General features: G+C 44.5%; 1 protein-coding gene across 2 annotated transcripts in view; it reads right to left on the bottom strand.

Moving 5' to 3' along the window:
* FAM53A (family with sequence similarity 53 member A) overlaps positions 1-7,217 on the bottom strand; it is a 71,701-nt gene extending 64,484 nt beyond the window's left edge. For both annotated transcript variants that reach the window (XM_082282683.1, XM_082282684.1), the window contains exon 1: positions 7,189-7,217. The gene's annotated coding sequence lies outside the window, so the exon portion shown is untranslated. The remainder of the gene's footprint in view (positions 1-7,188) is intronic.
* Between the last annotated feature and the right edge of the window lie 5,132 nt (positions 7,218-12,349).

The following is a 12,349-nucleotide window of genomic DNA, read 5'->3' as shown; positions in this document are numbered from 1 at the left end:
TACCTTTCACAGCCCTAATTTTTTTTTTTTTTTAAATGATAAACTCATTTTCAAGTCCCTGTAATGTTTTTGCTTATCCTTCTACAGTGAATGTTGAGCTTCAATGAACTAGAAGTTACCTTTCTGATTTTTCAAATTAAAGCTTCAGGTTTTGCATAACCAGGTTATTTTATTATTACCAAAAGAAAGTACCACCTTCCCATACTTCCTTCACACAGGAATAAATCCCCTTCAATCACCTCCCACGGCAGCATGCAAGTTTCAGCAATATTGCAGTATTCTGCTGCATCTTTCTTCTGACCAAGAGAAGCCAGAAGCCCTTTACTTGAGAAAGACAGGCGTGCTTTGCCTTCTAACAGCCCAGCAGGGTGATGTAATGGCTTTCACTGATGTGGTGTCAAGGCACCGTCACACAAACACGTGTGCACCTTTTACACCCACTGCCTCAGGCTGGGCTAGATCTTCCTGAGGATGGAAAATGCTGCACACAGCAGCCAAATACTCCAAAATAAAAACTAAGATATGCAGCATTTTACAGATGAGGAGTTGAGGTAAAGAGCACTAGTTACAGCCAGTCAGAGTACCCATTTAAACTGCAAAATCTAAAGTCATTAAAGCACAGAAGAGTTAACTCTTAAGAACTCAAGCATCAATAGACCACCTAAAAAGCATAAAACATGACAAAGTACTATCCTTTTTCATCCTCTGTAATAATTTGGTACTACAAGTATTCATCCAGGTACTTTCCTGCTTTATTAAATGACATTCTTCTGATTTGTAGAGCATGAAAGCAGAAGAGCAGCAACAGTCCACCTTACCCTCCTGCAGTTCAGCAATTTCTTATCCAAATACTGAACCAGAAAGGTCTAGTCAGGATGGGGTGCTAATGGAAGAAAAGGATGAAGTCAGCAGGCAAATGTGTAGCCAAGCTCAAGAGGACTACTATGCATCCTGAGAAGGGAACAGGCCAAGTACCAGGCTGGAACTGGAACACACTGGCTCATGTTCCAGTGCCAGCAGAATCTCCAAACCAGCAACACCCCTGCTGTCTCTTAACCTTTGGTAGCCTCTTACAACAGGCAACAGCACTTCAGCCTCCAAAATACTCACACTTCTCAAATTCATCAAGGTTCAACTTTGTTGTTTCATTTCATTGCTTTTAAGAAAAGAAAAGATGAAGTGCTGGGTACTTGTTCCTTTCCCCCTTCCCACTACAAGAAATACATGCTGTACTTCAGCTGGTTCATGTAAGCAGTTCTTATGTGCTGTTTTCATTACCCCTCTCTCCTCTCATTTACTGAATACTGCAGCAAATAATGCTCTAAAGCACAGCAGCAGTCTTCAGGCATGCTCACACACCACTACCCTCCATTCCAACAGATAGCAATGAATTATTTGCCACTACCATCACATTGGGATAACTGGGCAAAGAAATTCCCTTTTTAAAACTAGGATTGTAATTTTAACTGTCAGTTTATCAAAAACACTATACAAACATACAAATAGGTCTCAGGTATCTAAATGGAGACCAGCACTTAAAAAAAAATCAATAAATCACAGCCTCCAACAGTCCATAGATCAGAAGTTTGCTATGTTATGAAAACATGATACAAAAACCACCTGCAACCTCAATGGCCATTTACATATTGACTAAAATGCTGAGCTGCAGAAGGCAGAACCCCAGATCCAGACTCATCCTACCTTAACCACGTTCCCACAATTCTGTTTTATAACTTACATCACACCTGAGGCTCCAAACTTTAACCTCTTCCATATTTTGTATACTACTTTTGTACAGAGGAAGCTGATAAAGCCCCAGGGTTTGACATATCCAAATGACACACAGCTTTTGTCACTTGCACCCTTCCTTAAACATGATAAACTTTCATCTCTCTAAAAACAAAGGAGGTCAGCTCAACAGAAACCTGGAAGGAAGACAGAAAAGTGCATTTTTCATTGGGAAAGCACAGGGAGTTAAAGGAAAAAAACTTTAAAACAAGAATTTTCATTATAAACAAACTTTTGAGGGTGGAATAAAGAACAAAAATATCATACAGTATCCAGTCATAACTGTATGAGATGGATGAATACTTTACCAAGACAAAAATTGAAAGCCACAATTAAGAAGGTGAAACATAACATGTGCACAGCAATGAAGGAATGATTTAGAGCCACTGACATCAACACAAGCTGTGCAGAGCAAAAATTAAACATACTGCAATAATAATGTGAACTGCCCAATTAGGTTAAAAAATACATTTACCCTAAAAATCAAAAAACCTCCTAAAGCCCTTGAAGGCATTAATGCTGTTCACAATGTTATTTGAGATGCAAATTAGGGACCTAAAGTTAATATAACACCAACAGAAGTTTGTATTATTCCCATTCAGGCTCAAGGGAAGGCAACAGTAGAGGAGAAGCTACAGCCCTGTTATATGAGGTCTTATTAGGACAGTAAAGGTTTTCCTTCATTTTTTATACCCTCACTTTAATGTAGAAATGGGCAAGTTAAGAATGTGATCTTTCATAACCCAAGAAAACTGAAGTGAATTAACAAACAGCAAGTCAGTTGTCAAGGCTGGCTGGATGAGAGGAGTCCTAAGGAGAAAGAAGTATTTCTTTAAAAAAATGGAATTCAGATCCTGTCTTCCAGCATCACAGATCCCAGGCTGAAGCACAGAAGTAAAGGTATAGACAGTGGTGCTGCAGTTATTTCTTTGACTAATCTCCTGTACCAGCTGGGTTCCAATTTTGAAGCTCAGCAAATGCAGAAACCACTTTCTTCCATCTCAAATGCCCTCCCCACAATGAGGTGTAGGTCTTGGTACACAGAGTCAGTTTTGCAAATGACACTTCTGATGACAGCTCTAGGCAAAATACTGTTTGATTTCACACCCTTGGCTCTATCTATACAGACAGACCCATACACACTGAAGAGCAGCTGCCATCACTGGCACTGGATGTCCCAAGCTCTGGACCTGATACATCACTAACAGAATTCTCCCCAGGGCCTTTTCTACAGTTTAATTTTCACTTAAAGAAATGTTGTCATATCAGGTTCAAAGCAATGATGTGAATATCAGGTGATCAGAACCCTTGATCTTACTGTTAACACTCAACATGCAAATTGTGGCAGCTGCATTTCACCAAAATACTCTCAAGTTCAAACAGCAGAAAGCCAATTATATTCGTTTTGTTTTTATACCTCAAAAAATATCCTAACTTCCTATTACCTTAAAACATAATATTGAACTGCTTGCTTAAAAAACAGTGCTGTCAGTAAACTGAGAGCCATAACCCAGATAATGTATTTAGTAACAACCCTGCCTACTTCCTCCCCTCAACCTAAAAATTAGCAGAAACATGGCCTTCAGAAGTTATTTACGCCCACTGCAAAGCATTAGCAGTTAGCTGAGCAGCTTCTTGCCAGCTTGCTAATGATATTATTCCCCAAAACAACCAAAAAAAAAAAAGCCAAAACAGCACCACATATAGAAAGGACTATGCTAAGAGCTGACAATTACCTGGATTTCAGGTTTCTCCATCCTCAACAGTACCAAAATATCCAGTTGGATCATCACAAAAAAATTTGTAGAGCAGCCTAGAAAGGAGTTAAGAATATGCCACTCTCCTCCCCCCCCCCCCCCCCCTTTTTATTACAGACCTCCTCTGGAGTGAGAAGAAAATCCTTAAAGATGACCATTTTCTGAAAACATGACTGTCTCAACCACCCTAACAGAGTGTTTACAGCTAAGAGAAACCAACAAAGTGAAGGTTTTTTGTTTTTTTTTTTTTAAGCAGACTCATCACTGGATTGCAGTACTTCAGTGCTAAGATCTCGTTAAGGACACAAACTTCATGACGACCAAAAAGCACACACTCCATGTCAATGGCTCCCTCACAGGTGTAGAGTCAAAATTTAAAACTTATCTACCAAGAAGTATCAGACCCTACACTGACTTCAACTACCTGTATTTCTAGGATGAATTCCTTCCTTAACATTGAACAGGGCTTCCTTCTGCTGATTAACCCTTCCTTCAGGGGTGCTCATAAAGCCCGCCACAGGTTTTTGTGAGAAGTTTCACCCCCCCAGTAAGATTATGTTACTTACAATATCTAAAGTAAAAGCTGCAGATAATTCCACAATGCATAGGAATCTCTTCTATTTGAAGTACAGTACCTGCAAGACCACTCTTACACAACTAGCAGATCTTAAGAATGCAGTAATCAAAAAATAGTCCAAGAAGTTTATTTCACAAAAAAATCAAAATTACAGTTAAAAGCAAGCAAAGTTTTGCCTAAAAAGAAAGCACAGAACTTGTGAGCTTGCTGGGGAGAGAGAAGCCCACTGTTGCCAAAATACAAAGTTTCTGTTTATATTATGACCATCAACATACACAGAAAAATGTAAATCATAACATAAATACTAATATTTTCCACTAAAGGCTTAAGGAGACTTGTTACTAGTATTTAAGACAACTCAAAGCAGAACCAGAGAGGACAAATTCTTAGAACAAAACTCAAAGCCAGCATCAAAAAAGTGGAGGAGCAAGGAAAGAATTGTGTTTGGAAAGTTTTAAGTACACCATGATTCTAAAGGGAATAATCTATCAAACCACAGGAGGTGACTAGAACTGCCATCATCACTGCTAACACAAAGGAATGTAGATTGGGGGCAGGCAACAGAGGAAGGGGGAGAAAGCACAGAGAAGGGAAAAGGAGAAGGAACTAAAAAAGGGAGCCACAGTAATGGCTACCAGACTCTCAAAGAATTCCTAAAGGAAAGGATAAATCCTTCAAGGTTTTGTTTTTAATAAAGCAATCCATGCAATATATTGCAGTCTTCTCAGTATAGTCAGGCTTTCAGTTTATCTGCACACCATATTTTCATAAATATAGTTTTATAACTCTACTAAACTTCCAAAGCTTAACACAATAGCTGCAAATATAAATATTTCTTCTTTCAGTCTCCTCATTCTTCTGAATCATAGTATTCTGCAGAAAAACAGCTTTTCAAAGGGAAGAAGGGAAGTTTAACCATCCTGAATTTAAAATATCCCTTTACAATTATTTAACCAACTTCAATCCCCCAGTTAAAGAGACAATAACTACGGGTTACGCACTGGCAGGTAAAGGCCGCTAGAGGACTGCCAGATTACCACAGGAACATCCCAAAAGGGTATCAATATCATTAGGGGCTGATCTTGCAGATCACTATTTTGAGCTGATGTCTAATAGGCAGCATTTACTTCCATATCATGAAGAGTAGCATCTTGCTACTGATGCAAAAAAATAGGGCTCATTAAAAATAGCAGACATGTTAATATGAACAGTATTTCACAGAAATTCAAAACGAGTGAATAGTAGACCCATTTTCTAGTTCAGAGCTCCACCAGCTTATGTAGAACTACTTGACACGTATGTTTTAGTCTCCTGGCTCAGAGTGCAATTCTTCCAGGCGTTTTTGGAAGCTCAGTAACTGTAAGGATACAAGCTCTTTGGGCTTGAACAATTACACTGCACCTCCAATAAAACCAGATCAAGTAACATGCTTCATCAGGAAAGTTTCTGCTATTCAGCAAACATTGTGCTCCACATTTCATAAGCCCGACTCAAAGCAAGCAGACCATTCACAATTAAAACACACCCAGAAACATTTCAGCTTGCCACAAGAGAGACAAACTTACTGGTTCTTGCCAAAAATGGCAAATTTTTCTGACAAAAATATTTTTTGTCAGGCAAATGAATGAGAGGTAATGCAATAGTAAAGGCTCTAATAACTGCTCTCAGGAGTTATTTTAATGTAAGCACAGTGAACCAGAAAATGGATTTGACCAGCTGGCTCAACTCATCCCCAGGCCTAGCACTCATGGTGAAAGCCAGAGACTTAATGGGTCAGAATCACCCAGCCCCTCTCAACCCTGCAACCCCAAAGCTGAGGTGCTGCTCCAAAGCTTCTGAGTGCTGGGATAGGGATGTCATTCCCTAAAGGGGAAAATGCCTGAACTATTCCATCCCAACCCCAGGAGTTCCGATCCCTGAGCACCAAACCTGAGAAGCCTCCACAGCAGGTAGCTGCTCTATCTCATAGGACCTAAAGCGACCTGCTGAAATAGCACACCGAATTTCAACCACACATTTCTATCCAGCCTCCCAGCAGGCCAGAAGACATTTAGTAAGCCAAATAACCAGAACAAAGCCATGTTACTGCCCTTAGAGAAGCTAGGATAACACAAAGAGCCCATTCACTCGCCCACTGAGCCCAACTGGTCGTTAAACTTCGGGGCCATAAACTAGAAATCAACTTTCCAATTGCAGAGGAGAGGGGAAGGAAGAAAATAACCACCGCTTCCACCCAGGAATCATTATGGAAGGCAGCTTTTGTGAAAAACACGCACCTCCTCAGAGGTAACTCTATCCTTGAGCCAGACAGGGGGGAATCGCCTCAAAATCGCCGGGGTACGTGCCTGCAGACATGTGTTTGCAGGGCAGCGGCACAAAGGAATGTCCGAGCCCCGCCGGGGCCGGGCACCTTCCCTTTCCCGCACGGCCGGGCCAGGCCAGGGCCTTGGGAGACACAGCAGCGCCGCGCAGCCGGCCCGGATTCCGCCCCAGCAGCGCCGATCAACGCTAATAACTTCATTTCGGGGGCTTACGGGCTTTCTGCCCGCCGGCAGGGCCTCCGGCCTCAGCGGGCGCACGGCAGCAGCCCCGGCGGTGCGGGGGGAGCGCGGCCCGGGCCGAGCACCGACAATAACAACAAAATGCACAATATCCACACCGCTTTACCTATCTATCAAGGTAATTGGAGGGATGAGCAGCCTGCAGCCCTGCGGCAGCAGGAGGTGCCACTGCGGGGAAGCGCAGCCTCGGGGTGACACCCCCGCCCCGCAGGGACCCCCGGGCCGCGCTCGCTGCCCCGCCCGCCCGGAGCTGCGCGGAGCCCACGGCCTGCCGAGCTCCGCGAAGGGGTCCGAGGATGGCCGGGCCGCCTCCCCTCTGCCCCGCACTGCCTACGGACCGCCAGCGGGGCTGTTGCCTGTCCGGCTGCTGCCTGCAGGGCTGTTATTACCTGTCCGGCTGTTGTCTGCACGGCTGCTACCTGCTACCCGCCCGACTGGTGTTACCTGCCAACCGCACTCGTTGCCCCCCCACACCCCGTGCCCCCCCCACAGCAGCCGCCGGTACCTGCGCGGCCGCGCCGCCTCCCCCGCGCCTATGCACCGGGCTGCTCAATGGCAACCGAACAAAACACCGCCGGCCACGCCCCCTACACCGCCCGCCCGCGCCCATTGGCCGCGCCGCCCGCCCGCCGAACCTTGACCCGCTCTACCATTGGCCGGCGCTGCGGCCCGGCCCCGCCCACAAAGGGGCGGGGGGCGGGCTCTGCCCCGGTCGCGGCGGGGACGCGCAGCTGTGGTGCCGGGTGCGGTGGGGAGCGCACGCCGGACTACAGCCCCCAGGAGGCCTTGCGGCGGCACGCCTCTCTCATTGGCTGGGCAGCGCGCGTCCGCAGGGGCGCGGGTCGCCCGTGGGGTAAGATGCGCTTCGCGCGCGGGGGGTGATGATGTCATCGCGTGCCCGGATGGAGCCGCAAGCGGGACGCGCAGCCTGCTCCTCCTCGTCTTCTTCTTCGTCTTCCTCCTTTCCCTCTTCCTCCTTCTCTTCCTCCTCTAACAATTTCCCTTCCTCCTCCTCCTGGCTCTTGGAACCCTTTCTGCCTGTGCTCATTTTCCCCCCGGCCTCACTGTGGATTCTGGTGCGTGGGAAATTGTAGTTCATCTGCTTCCACGATCCTTGTCCGTATCCTTGGCAGGGATTTGGCTCCATCCTTGTAATCAGTTTTTGTTCGCAGAATTCCCCACTGAAAACAGGTTATCTCTGAAGCATTTCAGTGCTACATCCTATCCAAACTTAGAATATATATATATATATATATATATATATATATATATATATTTTTTTTTTTTTTTTTTTAAGAATGAAGTCATTATAATGTGTTTGCCTTTCACACCAGGCCGAGGTGCGGCAGGACCAGGGCTGACACCCGCGGCCGCCGCCAGAGCCCCCCGGCCCGAGCCGCTCCCGCTGCTCCCGTTCCCTTCCTTGGAGCCGGCGCTTCCCGGCGCTGTGTCCGTGTGCTTACACTGCCCTCTGCTTGCCCGCTCTCTGCTTCCCGTCACACCCGCCGGGAATTCCTCATCGCCCCCAAAAAATGGAGGGCAGAAAGCCGCCCAGCATCTGCTGCTCGCTCCACAAGAAACGTTCCTATGGGAGTTTCTCAGAGGCGGCCGTGAGTCAGCCGGAGTGAGGAAGTGGGATGTGTTTGGACAACAATTACACCGTGCACTTGTCAGGGCAGAGGCTGCTTTATGTGGGTGCATAATCCTTAACGTCATGAGAAACCAAACCCTGATTTACTGCTGCCCACAGGCCTAACATTAGTGCGGTGCAGGTATTTCTTATTCACGGTAACTGTTAGCAAGCTCTTCGTGTCCCTGTGACAACCATCTGTTGTTTCAGCCTTCTGCAACCTGTTCTTCTGTGTTTGCACATGGAGTTGTATTTCACTCACCTTTCCTTCGACACACGAGTTTTTCAGCTGGATTTACCTTATTGCCCTGTGAGATTTTGCTGAATTACAGGACAACGCTGCGATAGGTATCCGAGTTAACGTCGCAATGCAGAGTCCAAACCAAAATTGTATTCCTGGGAAATGCTTACTTTGGCTAGCTTACTTTCAATTTTTAACCTTAAGAGACCAATAAATTAAACCCAATTTTATTTTAAACAACATTACCAGGTTTTGCTGCTGGTCTTCATCACTGTCCTCCCATCTTTTGCACTCTGTACAACCCCACAGTACTTTTTTCACATAGTTTTCCAAGATTCCTCTCCCTGATTATACAATGAATATTTAAATCAGTGTTCCAGTTCTCTGTAAGATCAACACATACCTCTCTTCAGAAAGATCTTGCAGGCGATTACAGGTACACAGAAGAAAGTACACAGGCTTCTCCCATAACTCAGCCCTGGCTCTTGAAATGCTTTGTGATTGTGCTCATTTTGCTCCTGGCCTTGTTGTGGATTCTGGTGCATGGGAAATTGTAGTTCATCTGCTTCCATGATCCTGTCCGTATCCTTGGCAGGGATTTGGCTCCATCCTGTAATCAGTTTTTGTTCGCAGAATTCCCCATTGAAAACAAGTTATCCCTGAAGCATTTCATTGCTAAATCCTTATCCAGATTTAGAAATAACATTTTTTTTAAAAATGAAGTCATGATATAATTTGTCTTTCACAACCATTATAAGTATTCCACTGGAGTAGAGCAGCTCAGAGGTGAGATTTTGACGTAAAACTGTTTTTCCTTTACCTATGACTTCAGCCATTTCCACAGTTTTCAAGCATTAGTGTTTCCAAGATACTTTCCTCCAGACTCCTATACTATTTATGTTTCAAGCAGGGTAAAACCAGAGGGAACTTTGTGTATTTGAAATTGAAGTTTCTTGATTGCAACTGTTCAGTCACAGCCATGGCTGCAGTGTTGGGGGAGGCACATGAAACAGGCACAGCTGCACTTCCCCAGCAGCCAGTGCTGCTGCTCTCAGCTTCCACAGGCTGGCTATTTCCATCTAGGCAAAACTTTGCAGGAATTAAACTGTCTTGTGCATTAGATAACTCTCTGAACTTCTTTCTCTTCTCCTGTAACACTCCCCTGTAATTACTCCCCTGTAATTTCTCCCCTGATTTATCACTTTCCATTCTCCTCTCCAACTTCATCTGCTTTTTTCCCAATGTGGCAATGGCTCTATACTGGCTTCTTCGAGGGTGGAACTGCTTTTACCTCTCTGTAGTCCAAACCCAGGTGGGAAGATGAGCCTTTAACTAGAGATGTTACAGAGGTGGTACTTCCTATGATCCCAAAACTTATCATATGGGCAAACCACATACAGTGGACAACAGAAACTACAGGACGGGGTGGGAGACAGGAGTGAGTGATCATGTCTGAGACAGGGCAGGTGGTAGCTCTAATCAATGTCACTCAGTATTCAACCAGAGTCTTCTTTCATTTTATACCCAAGAGTAAAGCCCTGGCAGGGATCCAGTTTATAATTCAGATCTTGGTAAACACAGACCTAAATTTCCCTCATGACAAGGTTCGATAGTAATTGTCTAGCACTTTAAATATCTAATTACAAACATGCTACCACATGGTAAAGTGGTCCGTGTCTGTTCACTCAACTGTGTGTCTTCAGGAAGGGCCATCTGTTTCCAACAAAACAGTGAGACACGAATGTAGGCAGGTTTCTAAATTAAAAAGAAAAAAAAGAGAAAGAGGAAAGAAAACAAACTAAAGAGAGACACAAAGCTGTCTTTACAATAAAGCACAAACTGAAATAGGTGCAATCAGAATGAACTTCAGGAGACAGTTTTCACCTAGGGAACCAATGGATAGCATGGCTTCTCTAAGATGTCCTTCTGAGCATTATTTTGTGCACCTAAACTGCTGCATTAAGAATATGGAAGTCTTCACTACAGCACAAATTTGGTCCATCTTGACCCCTGTGTTCCATAAAGAAATAGCAGATCCTCTAACCTCCTGTCTCCACACCTAGGTCATGCATGCAGATATTCAAAAAAGGGAATGTTTTCCCCTCCTTAGAACATGGCAGATAGGCATGAGTGACACTCTGGCATTGCCTCTCGGGCAAAACCAGCAGACAGACCATGATGCTACGGGTGTGTGTTACAACTAAGCTGCTGCCTATCTAGGCAAATTACCACCTAAGATCAGGAAGGGAAGCAGAGGAGACTGTGCAACTCAGTTCTTTTTTTGTTATTATTTTCATACTGTTTGTAGATAAGGAGCCCAGCAGCTATTTGATGTAAGGTCATGAAGTGCAAAAATAGTTCAGACACTCTGTAACGTGCACAACTGCTCGTAAGGGTCAGATGAGCATTTCCAACACTATTTCAAACTGATTGCAAAGTGTTTTGCTGTGGACACTGATTAGATCAACATTAGTAAGCCAGAAGTCAGTGCATTTACTGCATACAGTGTTCTTTTAACAATGAATTACAGAAGCAAGACAAGTGGGTTGGGATAGCAGGTCTCAGATGGGATAGCAAGTCTCAGGTAAATTTACCCCAAATAATGGTATTTCTCTTCTTGTGGTAATCACTGTTGGCCATTCATCTGCTTTCCCATAAAATACATATAGTGGCAAAGGGGCCTCTGTTTTAAAAGACAAATTTACAAAGGCATGTCAGGAAGAGTCCAGATCCAATAAAATCCTTCACCGATCCTGTTTCCCTCAGGGTCACTTTGCACTCCCCCTGAGGAGCAAGGGGGCAATGTGGATTCCATCTCCTAGACCAGGGAGTCCCCACACAAGGGGGTGAAGAAAGACACTGGACTGACTCTGGAGTCTGGCAGAGCAGGTACAGGAGACACTGCTTGGGTATTGAGTTCATGGTGATGTTCTTCCTGTTTTGAGGGGATGTTTGAGCATGGCTGAGCCTCATCAAAGCTGCTTTTTACACTTCTCCATTCTCTCTGTTGAGCAGTTTCACAGGTTCTGGGCACAAGAAGAAGTTCTGCCACTAATTATATGTATCAGTTGGTGGGTTTAATGTAAACCTTGCTCAGACTGCTCAAATAGATGAAGTTCTTGTATAATGTGCTTTTCCTTACTTATATTCACAGGCTTGCTACAAATGAGATAAAGCAGTGAGAATGCTAAATAAATAATCTGGAACTGAGAAGCAGAGCAGTGTTCAGCATCAAAATCTGAAACAAATAGAGGGCTGACATCCTGGGATGTTAGAGTCAGGGGTCTCTCACATACCACCATGAGCTGGCTAGATATTATGTTCTTAAAAGGATTTTGAAAATGTTGAGTTAATCATGACCAGATCAGTTTTTATTGGATTTCATGGAAGGGTGACTCCATCCCGTGCACCCTGAACACAGCTGACTTTTCCTACACCCAGCCTTTCACCTCCATTACCTGTTATTCCAGCTACACAGTTGCCTGTTTCTTCTAAAATTGAGCCAACTGGCCAGGATATACTTCCTTCTTCAGGGTATGAATTAGCCACCGGATTTCAGAAAGGGCCAATCACGCTCCATGTGCTGAGCCAATACAGCATTGTTCAGCTTTTCACTGCAGTCCCTGAGGAGCAGCCTGTCTCCTGAGAACTCTAAACCACTAAGAGTTCAGCCAAAGCATCTTCTGCCTTCTCAAGTTTCTAGTCCTTCCTAAATTCATTTCCAACTGCCTTCTCTTTTTGCAGTATACAGCACTTCCTTCCTAGCCCTTTCCAACACTTGTCTGCTTTTCCAAA

Source organism: Coloeus monedula (assembly GCF_965178545.1).
Source record: "Coloeus monedula genome assembly, chromosome: 5".
Lineage (NCBI taxonomy): Eukaryota > Metazoa > Chordata > Aves > Passeriformes > Corvidae > Coloeus > Coloeus monedula.
Note: the sequence above shows the minus strand (reverse complement) of the source record. Positions and strands in the feature narration are given on the sequence as shown.